This window comes from Ursus arctos, unplaced genomic scaffold (genome assembly GCF_023065955.2).
Source record: "Ursus arctos isolate Adak ecotype North America unplaced genomic scaffold, UrsArc2.0 scaffold_21, whole genome shotgun sequence".
Lineage (NCBI taxonomy): Eukaryota > Metazoa > Chordata > Mammalia > Carnivora > Ursidae > Ursus > Ursus arctos.
Genome location: NW_026622886.1, coordinates 20008144 through 20022023, shown reverse-complemented (window position 1 = coordinate 20022023; position 13880 = coordinate 20008144). Strand labels below are relative to the sequence as shown.

The following is a 13880-nucleotide window of genomic DNA, read 5'->3' as shown; positions in this document are numbered from 1 at the left end:
CCATCAAAGTGCATAAGGGTTCCTTTTTCGCCATATTGTTGTCAACATTTTTATTTCTTGTGTTTTTGATTTTAGTCATTCTGACAGGTATGAAGTGATATCTCATTGTGGTTTTGATTTGCATTTCCCTGGTGATGAGTGATGTTAAGTATCTTTTCATGCATCTGTTGGCCTCTGTATGTCTTTGGGAAAATGTCTGTTCAGGTCCTCTGCCCATTTTTTAATTGGATCATTTGTTTTTTTGGTGTTGAGTTGTATAAGTTCTTTATATATTTTCAATATTAACCCGTTATTGGATATATCATTTGCAAATATCTTCTCTCATTCAGTAGATTGCCTTTTTGTTTTGTTGATGGTTTCCTTTGCTGTGCAAAAAGCCTTTTGTTCTGAGGTATAGTCCCAATGATTTATTTTTGCCTTTGTTTCCCTTGTCTGAGGAGACAAATCTAGAAAAATGTTTCTATGGCTGATGTCAAAGAAATTATTGCCTATGTTTTCTTCTGGGAGTTTTATGGTTTCAGGTCTCACATCTAGGTCTTTAATCCTTTAAGTCTTTTAAGATGAAGTTAACTTCATTTTGATAAGCATCTCAAACATCGAACCCAAATGGTAGGAAATAAAGTGACCACAAACGGCTATTGTGTTTTTCCCAATAGAAACAGAAGTTGTTCAAAATGATTTTTTTCCTACTTATGCCTAATATTAGAACAACTATCCCAGGTAGTCTCCCAAAGATCTTTTTCTTATTAGCAACCTTAGTTTAAATTGTATTTCCCTTCCTTACTTTCCCCATCACATTATTGCGCTGAATGTATATTATCTTGTTACTTTACTAAATCGTCCATTTTTAAAGGAACAAGAAATAAATGATTTGTAAGAGAAAGTATGTATACTTTCTTATCTTTCTCCCCTTTAGTTACAAATAACCTACCAAGTGCTTACTCAAGCTTACACTTTCTCTAACAAAGAGTTATTTTGACAGGTTCCACTCTCTACTCTTTCAGCTTTTCTAGTCCTTAAGGCTAAGTAGAACCCTTAATCCTTGTGTTACCCAGACATTTGCTGAGTTCAAGGACAGCTATCCAAGTTGGTTAATGGCTTTGTTCTTTGAAAAGAATCTAATTTTGGTTCTGTGCTTATAATCATTAATGTGTTCAATGCAGTGTTAAGTCATTGCATTCCGTAGTTTTTCTTTGCCTGCCTCAATGGAATTAGCCTCTAGTTTTCTTCTGGGGATTTACCTTTTCTCCACTCTGAGTCTGTGAGATCTCAATGCATTCCCCATATCAAGAATGAAGCCATGACCCAGGCCCGAGAGAACCTGCACATGTGCTCATGAGGTAGTGCATGACCTAAATCAGTGCAGTCTAAGGACCTTTCAAGATTTCTCTGAATGCCACCAGCAGATACGTTTTCCTCCCTCCGGATATGAACTTACGGGTCTGTGAGGCTGGCATTTCTGCAGCCATCTCATGAACATGAAGGGATTGTCTGAGAATGGAGTCAACCTGAAGGACATGGAGCCAAAAGATGGAGAAAAAGAAACCCAGGCCTAATTACTTGAATCAAAAATTAACTTTTTGCTCAATCCCATTTGAATGAATCTTTCTGTTACTTATAAACAAAAAAATCTTAACTGATATAATAATGATCATGTAAAATTCACTTGAATAAGAGGAAAAATTAGATAAGTACATATATATCTGAATTTTTTTAGAGCAATATCCGAGAGACAAATGGAAACTCAGAGTCTATTGGCTATGTCAGCTTGTCCTACAAACTTGCCAAAATTAATCATATAGAAAAGAGAGTAAGGCATAAGAAACTAGCCTCTGAGTATTCTAAAAAAATCCAATCAATTGCTTGGGATATCCTGAGTCTGAGAGAGATAGCCCAGTCCTATAACAATGCATTATAATGAGAACAGTTCTGAGTAGTGAGCATGAGGTACCAGAAAGCCACAGTTATCAGAAAGAGTCATAGGCTCCGTGGATGGAACTAGAGGGTATTATCCTCAGCGAAATAAGTCAATTAGAGAAAAGACAAATACCATGTGATTTCACGCATAGGTGGAATTTAAGAAACAAAACATTAACATAGGGGAAGGGAAGAAAAAATGAAATAAGATGAAAACAGAGAGGGAGGCAAACCATAAGAGATGCTGAACTTTAGGAAACAAACTGAAGGTTACTGGAAGGGAGGTGTGTGGGGGGATGGGATAATTGGATGATGGACATTAAGGAGGGCACTTGAAGGAATAAGCACTGGGTGTTGTATGCTACTCATGAATAATTAAATGCTACCTCTGAAACTAGTAACACACTGTATGTTAATTAATTGAGTTTAAATAAAAAGTTGAAAAAATAGTCATAGGCTCATAGAATTTTAGATCCAGAGGAGTTAAAATCACCTACTACTTAGTAATACAGGGGAATGGACTCATGCCATTTTCAACAATGTAAGTTGAAATACATGGTTTAAGTTAATCCTTAAATAACTGAAAATTTAAATATATGAAAACAGTGGTTTTCCAGTCTCTCCTACTGACTAAAGCTCTACAGTACAGGAGAATTTTTTTTTTTTTAAGATTTTATTTATTTCAGAGAGAGAGCATGAGCAGGGGAGGGACAGACTCCATGCTGAGCACAGATCCCAACCATGATGATGGCGATGACAATGGAGATCATCATCGTGGGGCTCCATCCCAGGATGTAGGACACCCAGGACACAGGAGCTGAGATCATGGCTGAAGTCAGATGCTGAACTGACTGAACCATCCAGTACAGGGGAAGTTTTTCATGGCTGAGCCTCCTCAGGTCTTGAAGGACAAAGAAGTTAACGAAGAATCTCTACCTCTTTTTCTCAATCCTATAATTCATATGGTGGGATGAGTCTTCTATCTTTCAAAGCAATCTTTGAGGAATGTCATACATTTTGATTCATGTTATTTGGGAGGAAAGATGTGGTGTAGACAATAGAAGAAATTTAGAGTTAGCAGATTTTCATTGGCATCCTAGCCCTGTCCATAACTGTGTGAGCTGCTAGATTAAGCCCCATGAGGACATGGCCCAGATCTGCCTTAATTCATTGACGTACACCTAGTGCCATGCTTTGCCAATGTCTGGCACCTATAATAATTGCTCAGCAAATTTTTGTTAAATTAATATCTAGATTTTGCACAAGTCCCTTAACCTTCCTATGTTAGTTTAACCAGTACAACAACCACCCAGACTTCAGTGCCTGGACACAATAAAGGTTTATTTCTCACTCCTGTTACAGTCTAACTTGGGCCAGTGAATGGGAAAAAACATCTCTGCTCCACAGAGTCATTCAGGGAACTCGGGCTCCTGCCAAGTGGTGGCTTCATCAGCCCCTGGGGCCTTGAATCTTCTACTGGATCCCATGCATCTAACGGCAGGCAAAAGAAGAGAGTGAATGTGGGCAAGAGAGGACTGTATGCCAGGTTTTAGTCAGCCCAGAAAGGAGTGGGGAGGCTTTTGCCACATTCCATTGGCCAGAACTCAGTTTTCTGCCAGCCCACCCTACCGAGTGCCAGTGAGCTGAGAACTGTGACCTAGTGGCGTGTCTTGCAAGAGGAGAAACTTGAGCATTGATGAGAACTAGGTTTCTCTGCATCACACTCTAAGCCCCAACTTTTCTTCTGAAAAGAAAAATTAATAATTGCTATTTGCCAGCACTTTATGAGGATTTAATGAGGCAATAAATATTGAAATGCTTGGTGAGCTGCTAATCAAATATTAGTTATGAATATTCCTGGTTAATTTTGTTCCCTTTACCTCTGCATTTCATCTGTGAAATGTGTAGGCTGATAGGCTTTCTGAGAATCCTTTCCAACTCTGAGATGATTAGATTCTGTGGTTCTTTTAAACCTTCATCAAGCAGGTGCCCCTCTGACTTTGCATTGGTGCCTTAGGATTCCACACATGATTCTACAACCCAGTCCTCCTCCCCAAACCTTCTTCCATTGCTTAATATTGCCTATGTTCTTTTGGAGACATAACCTGATTCTCATCTCATTTTAATTCTATTCATTCTAACTATGGATAAGAGATAATTTTTGCCTTCCTATTGCATCAACCAGTTCCAGCCTGCTAGATTTCTTAATCTCAGAAGAAAAATTATTGATGTGGGGAAGAGAACCTAAGAAGGCATTTGACAGATTTGAAATATTTAAAACAATCATGATTACTTTAATTCTGCCTTAAAAGATCCTATGTAATAGAAATCTGATTCAACCTATTTCCTTTGTCTGTGGTTTCCTTAGTTCTCTTAGCCCAGTTTCCCAGCTATTTTTCTCCAGCTGAATTCCCTTTACAGTCCATTGACAACTGCTTTGCACAATTCCTAGGGGATGTCAGCAAGGGGAGGTCTGAATTCTCCTATTTAAAGGCTGATAAGGCGCTGATATGCATTGATGTTCAGGAGTATTCTGGCCCCTTCTTATCCTTCTCCAGACCACAGCCAGGGGGCTCTCATCATATGACAAATCTCATGTCATTCCTGTGCTTAAAACACTTTATTGTATGTATTGTACTTTAAAAAAAACAAACAAACCCAACTTCGACTGCAGTTTTATATATATGGGCATGATCATTTGTTTAGTGTTGCTTCTCACTCAGGAGCAAGCTCCACGAGGGCAGGTTATCTGCCCATTTTACTTGCACAGTGCTCCCCAGCCTAGTTTCTAAACACTGAGTACCTCGTTGATGGGTGAACGAATGATGGTCATTCTTCACCCACCACAGATTCTGTTTTCCACTTTGGTAAAATGCCTCTTGGTCAGCCAGAGAGGAAAGTCTGCCCTGGTCAGGGGTTTTTCTACAGCCTGGACTCAGTCAGAGGGGGAAAAATCCAGGCAGTCAGTTACTTTTAGGCTGCCCGGCTTCCAGGAAAGAGAAAAGCTTGGATTTCAATCTTCATAGCTCTTGTCCTGAGCAGACCATCATAAAAACAAAATTCCGGCTCAAAGGGGCTTCTGATACAAATAAGACAATAAGGCAATGCAGTTAGCAAATATTCCACCTCGATCTAGACCAAAGGGGACTTGCTCCTGGTTCTGTTTATTTCCCCTAGTGTTTCTCTTTGAGCACCATGTACTGGGGGCACTGGTTTTCTTGGAAAGCAGCAATTTTTCTTGAGAGGGAATGAAGTTATTCCAGAAAATATTAGAGGACAAAGTGCTATGCAATGAAATTTACTTCTACATTGAAAAACACCTCTGTGAAGTATTTTTACCATTTGACCTCCCAGAGCAGAGATGCTGATGAGCTGAGAAGGCTCATTTACCCACTGTGCTGTTATTGTGAACAAGGCTATTCAGAGATGTGTTTAGCTACCTATTGTCCCTCCCCAAAAGCCTCAATATGAGCAGTAATGAAGATGATTACTATAATCTTACATACCTTTGTACGATTCTGTATTTCTCATGCATGATTTTCAGGTTGACCTCTTGTCTGTCTGGAGTGATAATAATGAACAGATGAGTATATGGATACTCTCTCTTCTTTAAGTGTTTTTCCTTTGCAAAAAGGAGTGTGGTACAGAAAGGACTAGAGGTATTCAAGAAAACAACCTGATTACTTTTATTGCCATCTGGAAATAAGATTATTTTAGGAATCAGCAAGCCTCTATAGAAGGAATGGAATATGCTCTTCTGTCTTTAAATAGCGGTGGGTGATTCTTCAGTTGAAGAGGATTTGGGGAACTCAAAGGTGATAATATGCTTTGGAAAGTCTGCTAGAAGTATTGAACAAGAAACTTAAGTGTTCCTACCCTTTGATCTAGTAATTCCACTTGTAGACATCTGTCCTGTAGAATTAATCACAGATACGGACAAGCATCTATTACAAGGAAGATCACTGCTGCATTGCTTATAATAGGGAGAAATTAGAGATGATCTAAATGTTTAACAGAAAGAGAATGGCTAACTAAACTCTGGGCTCTGCTTATTATAAAATGTTATGATATTAAATCATGTTTGCAAAGGGATTTAATAACATAGGAAAATTCTCCTAGTGAAAGAAGTACCTAGAATAGGGCCTAAAATGTTGTAGGCACTCAATAAATATTTGTTCAATCAATACATGAATGGATTACTGCCAGAGAAATGAAGGTTAACATATTTTAAAACTATAGGTAGGTTTAACACTTCTGGAAAGGAATTTTAGAGGGAGAAAAGAAGATAAAAACAGTTCTCTCCCCTAAAAAAAAAAAAAAAAGGAAGGAGAAAAGAAAAGAAAAAAGAAAACACTAACAAAAAACTTGATCTTGAATATAGGCCAATGGAAAAGCCTTTCTTCCAAGACATTTTAGGTGGAAATGGAATCCATTTGCAATACCGGAGGTGCTTTCCTCTAAAATGAGACTCTGTTAACTTAATAGTTCTTAAGCACTTTTTCTATGTGTTAAAAATTTTGCTGAGATGTTAGTTTGAGGAACTTTTCTAATTTAAAAGTGTTTCATCCTTTTACCGTTTTGGTAGGTGAAGAGGTGGAAATATTTTTACCTCATTAAACAGCCTCGATTCCAAAGACCCAGAGAGAGCACCTGCCTCGTAAGCCTGTTTCGTACGCTTGCCCTCTAAGGTTAAGACTGGCAGCTGTGGGCATTCTTGAAAGTGTTTGCCTTGTACATTTTAGCTCATTTTTAAAAACTGGCTCATTGCCATTCTGCACTCCAGCTTGTGATACTTAAATAGATTCAAATGAAGCAGATATAAAAGTGTGTGTGTATGTGTGTGTATGTGTGTGTGTAGGGCGATGGTGGGGAGAGGCCCCAGAAAGAAAACCAACAAAGATATGTGAGTTAGAAGCCATACTCTGAGCCAAGGGCTGCACTTGTTAAGTGGAAATTAGGGGACCACCTACAACAGGAATGTTTCAAAACTAAGATCAGGCAAAACCATCATTAACATCCAAGGTCATCTAGGGGTATATGAGCTCTGAAGCGAATTACACTGTGCTTCACTGTGTGGGAAGCCTCAGCTCTGGGAAGTGGAAGAAAGCATTATAATTTTAGAAACCTTTAAGAAAAGAATACAATTTTGGGGCGCCTGGGTGGCTCAGTTGAGTGTCTGCCTTTGGCTCAGGTCATGATCCCAGGGTCCTGGGATCGAGCCCCACATCTCCCCCTGCTTCCCCCTCCCCTGGCTCATGCTTGCACTCGCTGTCTGTCTCTGAAATAAATAAATAAAATCTTTAAAGAAAAAGAGAAAAGAATACAATTTTAGGATACAAATACTATAACAAGGAGACACAACAGTGCTTAAGAAACATTTAAATACATCCACCAAACCCTACTATGTGTATCTCCAAGCCAACTTTTCCTTTAGCTAGATTCCATAATGTCCAAGGCCCCTCTATGAAGCTCTCTGACAGGAGGGAGATTGTGAAGAAAGGAAAATCAGAGAGCAAAGACAGAGGTCTTAACTGGTTGTGGTTAAAATACCTTAATGCTGCAAATTTAACAAAAACATGTGCCCCTTGTGAACACATTAATAGGACTCCTTCCAGGGCCTTTACAAGTTAGGGGCCTTGAAACTCAAGCTTCATTAACTTTGAGATAAATCCTCTTCTGACTGTGCCCCACCCCTAGCATTTTTCTGCAGATTAAATCAAACTAAAGTTAAAGGCAGCCAAAGGGATGAGTAGAAGGCAGAAATTATAGAAAGATCACAGTGGGGACTCATCACATACGTTTTTTTTTTTAAGATTTTATTTATTTATTTGACACACAGAGAGAGAGAGCACAAGCTGGAGGAATCAGGAGAGGGAGAAGCAGACTCCCCTCTGAGCAGGAAATTCGATGTGGGACTCGATCCCAGGACCCTGAGATCATGACCTGAGCCAAAGGCAGATGCTTAACTGACTGAGCCACCCAGGCACTCCATCACATACATTCTTATTCCTCTTGCAAATATCAAGCTCTCAGGCTGGGAGATGACGCAGGACATGTTAGATCTTCTGGAAGACACATAATGGAGTCTTGGGGCTGACATCAGGCCTCCAGATGTAAGCATAAGCACAAATTGGAAAGCAAGGCTGTTTCACCCCTGTGGAGAAGAGAAAGTGACTTAGGAAGGCAGGGGGGTAACTTGGAGGTAAGAGAGCTGGGAGATAGTGCCTCGTCCAGAGCCTTGAATGCTCTGGACTGGACACTCATTTCGAGCTTTGCAATTCCCTCCAGGTGGGCAAATGGGGGAACTTATACCAAGTTTCTCAGTAGAGAGGACCGCGCATATGAAAAGACAAAACTAAACAAACCAAGGTTGACTTTTGGGTGAACCGTAAGGGCCAGCCGTGGGGTTGGGGGTAAGTGGTTGATGGAGGGTTGATGAAGGATACTTTCGCAGCTCTAGGAACCCCTGAGGCAGCAACAGCAGAAACAGTGAGGACAGGGTATTGGTGCTGGATGGGAGGAAGTATATGGGGGATGGGGGCAGGGAGGACCCATGAATGAGAAATAAAATCAGACCATTAGGCATTTGGATAAATTAAAAATACAAGCTTATTAAACAGTGCATATTTTAGAAGCACATGCAGAAACAAAAGGATGAAAATTAAGTACATCAGAAGGGCTGCCTATGGGAGAGGGTTAGAAGTAAGAAGGAGGGTTAAAGGGAACATATTACTCACTCAATCCGTAATAAACAACAGAGGGACCATGAAAACAAACCAACAAAACACTCCAACAGCAATGAGAGAAAGTCAGTTTTTTGCAAAATGGGGAGATTCCCAATAATAACGCTTGATGGGATCTGCATAGAGCAGTTTCAGACTCTCAATGGTTCCAAGATTGTGGGGCTCTAGGAAACAAGGGCTTCCTCTCATGTAAGAGAACAGAAGGGACATTTTTAAAAACTGCTTTGTAGGTTTTGGGGGGAAAATGATACATGCTTTTGCTTTTTAAAAAAGAAATGCAAATAATACAGATTATTAAATGAATTGAATCCATGTAAAGTACTTAAAAAGAATGCCTGACACATAATAAGCCCTCAATAAATGTTACCAAAATAACCTGAAATTCCACCACCCAGAGATAAGCACAGTTAAGATTTTGGTAAATGTCTTTTCTAGGAAATATATCAATGTACTTACTCGATTGCATATAAATGAGATTAAACTCTATGTGATGTTCTGAAACCCGGTTTTTTACACAACATCATCCCATAAAGATCATTTCATGTCAGGAATATAGACTCTCCTCACTCTTTCTAAAGTCTAGGGTGTCCATCGTACAGATGTTCTATAATTTACTTAACCTGCTCACAATGGGTGGACATTGAAGCCGCATCCAGTTTTTTTTTTATCATTGTATGTAACATTGCTGGCCCATCTACATATACCCACCACTTTGCACTTGCTTGAATATTCTCTCAGAGTAAGCTCCTAGAAGTAGAATTGTGGGGTCAAATGCCAAACTGCCCTACAGAAAGCTTTTGGTGTCTGTGCCTCCAACAGTGGTGTACGTGGTAACAGTGGTGTTCTCTCTCAACAAAGAGGTGCAGTTCTTTTCAATCTCTGGATACCCGCTGGGTGAAAAATTGCTTATTGTCAATTATATTTGCTTTTTTTGTTATTAATGTAATGGTTAATTTTATGTGTTAGCTTGGCTAGGCTATGGTGCCCAGTTTTTTTGTCAAACACCAGTCGAGATGCTGCTGTGAACTCATATTTTAGAGGAGATCAACATTTAAATCAGTAGATTTTGAGTAAAGCGGACTACCCTTCATGATATGGGTGGGCCTCATTCAATCAGCTGATGACATTCAGAGAAAAGACTGGAGTCAACTTTTCGCTGGGTCTCCAGCCTGCTGTCCTGCCCTATGTGTTTTGGACTTGCCTGTCCCCACATGAGCCAGTTCCTTAAAATAAAGTTCCAATTTCTAAATATACATATCCTATTAGTTTTGTTTTTCTGGAGAACCCTGACTGATATAACTAATGAAGTTGCCCTGTATAACTGTTCATTAGCCGCCTGTATTTCTTTTCTCTTTTCTTCCTTCTTTCCTTCTTTTCATTCTCTTACCCTCTCTCTTTTCTTTCTTTCTTTCTTTCTTTCTTTCTTTCTTTCTTTCTTTCTTTCCTTCCTTCCTTTCATTTTGTTTCCTTTTTCCTTCCTTCCTTCCTTCCTTCCTTCCTTCCTTCCTTCCTTCCTTCCTTCTTTCTTTCTCCCTCTCTCCCTCTCTCTTTCTCTCTTTCTAAGACTTATCTCCTTGACCTGTGCCTGGATCTTTCTTAGCCCCTCTGCTCATGCCTGACATGAGGTATGACCTAGGCCCCAAAATGATGGGTTCTGCAGTATACACCCTGATTTTCTGACTAAGGACTTATATTTCAAGTGATTTAATGTAAATAAATAGATTGGATAAATAAAGCCAAGTAATTGAGAATGCTGCTTAGTTAAGGGAACTTACTTAAAAACCAGTTCCTCCTTCATCTATCAGTTAACAGCTGAATTTCCTGTTGTTTCTCTTTTCTCCTTCATAGAGGCTGATGTCATCACAGCCACATAGCAGAACCATTTCCTACAGCAATGGAAGTTCTGTGACGGCACTAGGATTACAAAAGCTGGTAAAAAATTTTGCTATCAGTAGTTACTATCAGAAATTACAAAGAAAATTAATTTTAAACTTTCTGGGAAAGGAGATGTTCAGTGAAACTAGAAATTTTTCTTAATTTATGATACAAAGAAAGTCTGTCTCCTATCTACCACAGAGAGAATGCCCTACAACTTCAAGCTACCGAATAAATAGGACTGGTGTAAGAGACAGATGGTCCTCCTTTAGCAGGTTAAGTATCTGTGCCAAAATAACTATCTTCATATTGGATAGGCTGGTGCCTAGACTATTTTTCAAAACCAGACCTGCCCTGAGAAAGGTGTAAAATTTCCTACTTTCTATGTCTTAGGTCAAATCTCCTAAGTGGGGTTCCCCCCATGGCCCTGTTAGAATGGAAGCAGGATGTATGAGTCTCCTATGCCTGCTATAACAAACTGCCACAAGCTGTGGGGGGTGGGGCGCTTCAAACAACAGAAACGTATTGTCTCACGGTTCTGGAGGCCAGAAGTCCCGAGTCAAGGTGTCAGGAGGGTTGGCTTGGAAGTCACATCTGAACGGTGCTAATTGGCAGGGGCCGCTGCTGCAAGGAAGAGCAATACTCATCAAAGGAGGGGAACAGAGGCAGCCGAGCAGGCTCCAACACTGTGGGGAGGAAGGTGCTGAGTTCAGTTTGAATGTGCTGAGTTGTGACGCAGCTGGTGAGACGCCCAAGTGCGATGTCCCCTGTCCATTCAATTTGGCAGCAGGTGTGTCATTTTTAACTTTAGCAGGAACACTTTCTGTGGAGTGTGGGGCACAGGGACTACCAAAGTTTATTGAGTAGTGAATAGGAACCGAGAAAAGTTGAAGCAGGGCTGGTCAGAAGCCGGAGAGTCAGGGTCTGTCTGGGAACATTCTCAGCTCTGAGCACAGTGTCACTCAGGGAGCCTTTCAGGACCGGAGGCAATGCCCTAAAGCAATACTTCTCAAAGGCTGGTACCCAGACCAGCAGCATCCAGCATCCAGGAACTTACTAGAAAAAACGAAATCTGAGGACCCACCCAAAACCTAACGAATCAAAAACTCTGGGGTGGAGCCCTCCAGTCTGTGTTTAAGAAGCCCTCCAGGTGCTCCTGCTGCAGGCTAAGGTCTGAGAACTAGAGCCTGGGGGAACAAGCTTTGGCAGAGCCACTCACGGGTGCCGTCTGTCTCAGGAGGCATGTGTGCATGGAGTTAACACGCTTACTCCAGCACTGCTTGCTTGGAAGCAGAGAGTCTGGTTTGGGGTGGGGGTGAGTTGGGGTGTTAGGCCCAAGGGCAAGAATTTTTGTAAAGCAAGCCCATGAGAAAAAGGACTGGTTCCCTTCCAGGGCAGGATCCCTGCTGCTTAGGGATGAACTACACCTGTTCTGCTCTTTCAAGTAGATCAGCAATCTGACATCTTTCCACTCCTCTGAGAACACCAGAGGAAGCAGCTCTCTAGAAGGATGGGGCTGGTGTTCGGCTGAGGCTGTCACAGAGTGGCATTTCTCACAATATTTGCAGAGCCCCTGGGAGATGTTAGCCAGAAACTCAGTTTGCTCTTTGACTTCAGTCTTTATGGTTGAAAACCTTTCTAAAGTAGATCTGTCTTTTTGCCGCTTCAGAGACTAGAACGATACCTAAAGTAACCAAGTTGTGAAAGATTTATTATCTTTACAATGCAGAGTGGGTTTAAGATGAGCTCTCCGATATTATCACTCTTACTCTCTTGCATTCTGATTTGTTTCCTTGAAAAGGAGCGATTGGGTTGTAGGGAGTTGATGCTGACTGCTGGGATTTGCGTGTGACCCCCACACCATGTTATCGATGGCACACTCTGTTACACGTGTCTGCATCTGATTTCCCCTTAACAGCTGTGCGTGAAAGTCATCTGTCCGGCGGGCAGATAACAGGAAGTATGGCACAGTGTAAACACAATGAGGGCAGGGCTGGTTAGTTCACAGTTTTTCCTCTAAAGCTAGAACTATAACAGCACCCAGTAAATGTTGTTGAAGGAGTGAAAGAACATGGTTATTATAATTGGATTTGGGATCATCTTGGAGTCTATAGGTCTAAGGGTCGCCATTCTGAGCATTAATCCTCACTATCTGGGAGCATAAATTTAGAATGAAATCTTACTAATCCTGGTAACTTCTGGAAAAAGCTTTCAGAAACTTTTTGCAGAAATCCTTGAAATGACCTTTTGAGGTAGTTTTCTTTTTTCATGAAAGAAGAGGGCAATATCAAAATGGAGAGTATTGGTGATAGGATTAGATTACTCCAATTCTTCTCTCCCCCCACGCCTTTGGAATGCATCCAGTCTTTGCCATGTTGCTCTATAGTGCCCCCCACTGGAGGGATCAGAGTATATTTCCCCATCCACTGATGTTGGACTTGGCATCTGACTTGTTTTGGCCAATGGAATATATTAGTGGACATGGGATGAGCAGAGACTTTAAACGTGTTCCTGTAGTTTGGCTTGGCCTCGTGTCCTGTCGTCCACCATGAGAAGAACTGTCCTGGGCACCTTCTGGTCCAAGGAAAATGAGAGAAATGTGGAGTGGACCTGATCCCAATCTGCAGCCCAACACAGAGCTGTCCCAGCAGCCCCACAGACCTGGGAGAAAGAAAAAGAAATGCTTCTGATATGCCACGGAGATTTGTAGTCATTTGTCACATAGCATTCACCCAGCAGAAGCCCGACTAATAACATGTCCTTCAGGTGGATCCCGGCAAAGAGATATTTTACTGCATTTTTTAAAACTTCCGGGATGCTGAGAAAGACAAAGAAGGGGCTCGAGAGGAGTCAAAATGCTGAACATTGGTGTTCAATCCTGATGCTCAAATCAAGCTAGCAAGGACTAAACAAAGTAACTGAGCAGTGCTAAGCTGGATAGCATTAAAGAGATCTTATTCTAGTTGTCTCTGTGTTTTAGAGGTTGTAAGTACCAAATTGTAGGTCCCTAAAGATTAAGCAGCAGGAGGAAGAGGCCTCATTGTTAGGAATGCTCGTTCCATGTTTTGGCAAAGGTGAGCACAGCTACTGGCTTATCAACCGAAGCAGCAGGGAGGACTGTCACAGTACCTCACAGCCCTTACAGAAAGGGACCTGACCAGTCGGGGAGAGGCCCCACCCCTAGCCATCTTCAGAGCAGATGAGCTGTGTTTGGCAATTTGGGGGGGTGAGGAGGGCCCCTCTTTTCCAAGAATTCCCGTAAAGTCCCAAACCCATCCTTTGAGCCAGGGTTGATTCAGTTGGACAAACCCAGAATATGTGATCTGAGAGTGAAAAGGGGAGGTT

The 13880-nt window shown here is 41.2% G+C and overlaps 1 protein-coding gene across 2 annotated transcripts in view; it reads left to right on the top strand.

The window, feature by feature from the left end:
• The window catches only part of MRPL42 (mitochondrial ribosomal protein L42), a 72966-nt gene that overhangs the window by 46314 nt on the left and 12772 nt on the right, over positions 1-13880 (top strand). For both annotated transcript variants that reach the window (XM_057316274.1, XM_057316271.1), the window contains one exon: positions 10509-10592. The gene's annotated coding sequence lies outside the window, so the exon portion shown is untranslated. The remainder of the gene's footprint in view (positions 1-10508; positions 10593-13880) is intronic.